Source organism: Sturnira hondurensis, unplaced genomic scaffold (genome assembly GCF_014824575.4).
Source record: "Sturnira hondurensis isolate 20B ecotype Veracruz unplaced genomic scaffold, ASM1482457v3 Scaffold0015596, whole genome shotgun sequence".
NCBI classification, from domain to species: domain Eukaryota; kingdom Metazoa; phylum Chordata; class Mammalia; order Chiroptera; family Phyllostomidae; genus Sturnira; species Sturnira hondurensis.
In genome coordinates, this window is record NW_028088227.1 from 2,014,469 (window position 1) to 2,018,069 (window position 3,601).

Genomic DNA, 3,601 nt, shown 5'->3' on the forward strand with positions numbered 1-3,601 from the left:
CCAATATCAGTTTCTTAGCTGCTCATGGGCCAGTTCCTCATTAATGACTCAGATTTCAGTAAAAATGTTATGGTAGGTGCCAAAATACTTCAGTGATGAAGAATAGTTTTGCCAACGAATGGTGCTGAACAACTGGATATCCACAAAAAAAGAATGAAGTTGGGCCTCAACTTCCCACTCCATGTAAAAAATAACTTGCAATGGATTATAGACATAAATGTAACAATGAAAACTATGATATTCTTAGATTAAAACATAAGAGTGTATCTTTATAACCTTGTACTAGGCAATAGTTTCTTAGACACCAAAAGCACACATGACAAAAGGGAAAAAAACAGATAATTTGACTTTAAATGTTTGACTCAAAGAACACCATTAAGAAAGTGAAAGACAACTTATATAATGAGAAAAATTATTCATACATTTTTATCCCTTATCTTTGACAAATAATACAATTTAAAGTTGGTATAGAAAAAATCGCTTCTCGGCCTTTTGGCTAAGATCAAGTGTAGTATCTGTTCTTATCAGTCTAAAGTTGGTATAGAATTTAAATAGACAGTTACCCAAAATACATATACAATAGCCCATAAGCATATCAAAAGATGTTGCTATCATTAGTCATTTGAGAAATGTTAAGTTGAAACCAAAATAAGATATCACTTCCTACCCATAGAATGACTAGAATCAAAAAGCAAATAGTTATAAGTATTGACAATGATGGGGTGAAATTGAAACCCTCATTGATCATCAGAATGATAAATAATGCAGCCGCTCTGGAAATAGTTTTGCAGTTCCTCAAAAGCATACACAGAGAGTTACCATGAAACCCAGCAACTCCACTCCTAAATGTATACTCAAGAGAATTTAAAAGATATATTCACACAAAACTTATATAGGAATGTTCATGGAAGCATTATTAATAAAAATAAAGAATATAAACAACCAAAATATTCAACCAATGAATGAATAAAGCAAAACGTGACTATAAAATAAAATTTTAATTGGCAATAAAACAAAACGAAATATTGACACATGCTACAACATTGATGCTCCATAAAAACATTATGTTTTATTATATTCTTCATATGAAATGTCCAGGGTGGGTAAATATGTAGAAATAGATAGTAGATCAGTGGTTACTAGGGGTGAAGAGGAAAATGGACAGTGACTATTAACAGGTACGAGATTTGTTTGGGGGGTGATGAAAATGTTCTAAAATCAGATAGCAGTGATGGTTGCACAACTTTGTGAATATACTTAAAAACCACCGAAAATCATGCTTTCAAAGAATGAGTTCTATATTTTAAAAATTATATCTCAACAAAACTATTATTTTAAAAAGTGTTTTGGTAGAACCTCACTTCAGTACCACTTTTAAGCAATCATGATAAGCTATTACACTGTATTCACAACTCCAGAATCTGTATGGCTTATAACAGCAATGTATCTAATCCATGCAATATGCTGATTATACGTTACCTGAGGATTTTGATCTGTTTCATTGTTATCCTCATTTCTGAAGACTGATTCATAGACACTGTATGGAACTTTGTTGGTTACTCCAGGAAAAGAAAAGGAGATCATGATAGAACATAAACTGGTTCCCCAAGCTTCTGCCTAGTAGTGACACACATTGCTTTTGCTTGTGTTGACCATAGGCAGATTATTTACCTGGCTATGCATGAGTTCTTAGGCAAGAAGGTATGAAGGTGGTACATGCTGTGAAGCAGACAGAGCAAAATATTTGTGGGCAGCTCTCATGACTATCTCTAACTTTGCATGAAAAGATCACAGATTGTTCTATTTGTTTTGTAGTTACACATAATTTTCAGAGTGTGTATAGGTTGGTTAGTTATTACTGTGTAACAAATACTGCAAAATACTGTCATGCAATGATAAGCATTTTTTTCTTTGCTCAGGGGTCTGAGGGTAGGTGTCTGACTAGGTGACTCAGCTACAGATTTTGAGGCCAGAATAAAGTCCAGCCATACTCTAGGGTACGTCTTTTTCATATCAGAAAACTGGAAGTGCAAGGGGATCAAGCAGAAACAGGCAGTGCTTTAAAGTCTCAGCCCCGACAAGCACATTTTAATTCCCGACAAGCACCTTTATTCCATCACGACTTTGTGACATTGTGTTCCAATATAAGTTTCAAGGCCAACATCAGCATCAATGAGGCAGCTGTACACTCTTTGTATGTTGTGAAGAGGACAGAGGATCTTTGCTAAAGTATCATCTAATCTTCTTATTAGATGTCGGGCTTTATCCTAAGCTGTTACACATAGCACTAATTTTATTCTCACGACAAACCTCAGAGACGGGTAGCGTACATTCCTTCTCCCCACTTTATGGAAGAATAAACAGGAACAGAGCATTTACGTAGCTTTACTAGTGTCAGAGAGCTTGTGACTGATGAAATCATGATCTGAACTCGGGTGAGCATGTCTCATTTTTTCATGTTCTTTATTTCCTATATATTTATATCCATCAGTTTCCAGTCACTGTACCATATCTCTCACTGAATAAAGTCCAAAACTTGGATTGACAGTACTCTAATAACTTTTTCAAGAAAGAAGATAGCCCCTTTCAACTAAGCAAATGTGAAATATTACTTATCAAAAGTTTAACATTCATTATTCAGTTAGTGAAGAAGTGCAAAATGAGCAAAAAGCAACTATGGCTTTTAGAATAATTTGTATTTTAAACATTCATGTCTTTAATAATTTGACAGAAAAGTAGTAAACATATGTGTGTGTGTGCATGTATATAGTCAGAAGACATTATTCATTCTGTTGACAATGATGTAAGTCCATTTGGAATTTTCAACCTTCCTAGGTGTCTGATTTCCAGTAGCTGGGAATGACAGTTGGAGACAAGTATTCCACAATAAATTAAAATATTATTTTGTATATCTCTTATTAGTTTACACTAACTTAACTACATATTGAAGTGAGAAACTAATGACCTGGACTGAAATAATATTACATTATACAAATATGGTATGTAATACCCCGCTCATGTTGCCTTACTGTTTAAGTGGTTAGATGTCCGCAATGACTCCCACTCAAGGAATAAAGAGACAAAGGGCATGGTCCGGCATTTCTTAAAAGAAAAGGTAGTCAAACAGAATTCCTTAGGTTAAATTTTATTTTTGGTTTACAGATCTCTTTTCAGTAACAGGAGCAAAGTGTCGAAGTATTTAATACTTTTGTTTAAAAAAAGATTGTAGGGAAGCTAGATGTACTACATTTAGAAACCTACTTCACCAGGGTAGAAGGAAAAAGAGTTATTTTACAAATCTTGGTGGAGAAGAAGGTGATTAGATAGAATAAAATCATGAGGCATGAAGCTGGCAAGATCCAGACCTTAGCTGTTGGGTATCATCCAATTAAAATGAGAGTCTACCCCAACCACAACATTAAAAATCAATGCACAATTTTTCAATAGCTTTTTTGGCATGTGGGCTTCTTTCTTTCTTCTCAAACTCTGAGTATTTTAATTTTAACAGGTATCCAAATCCACAGTTAGTTTTAATATGCATATGGAGCAGAGAGTGAGTGTGAACACATACATGTGCACTCACTTATTGGGTGGATGGTAT

The 3,601-nt window shown here is 34.3% G+C and overlaps 1 pseudogene; it reads left to right on the forward strand.

Annotated features, from left to right (window-relative positions):
- Positions 1-476: 476 nt before the first annotated feature.
- On the forward strand, positions 477-568 carry LOC119000359 (uncharacterized; annotated as a pseudogene).
- The last annotated feature ends 3,033 nt before the right edge of the window (positions 569-3,601 follow it).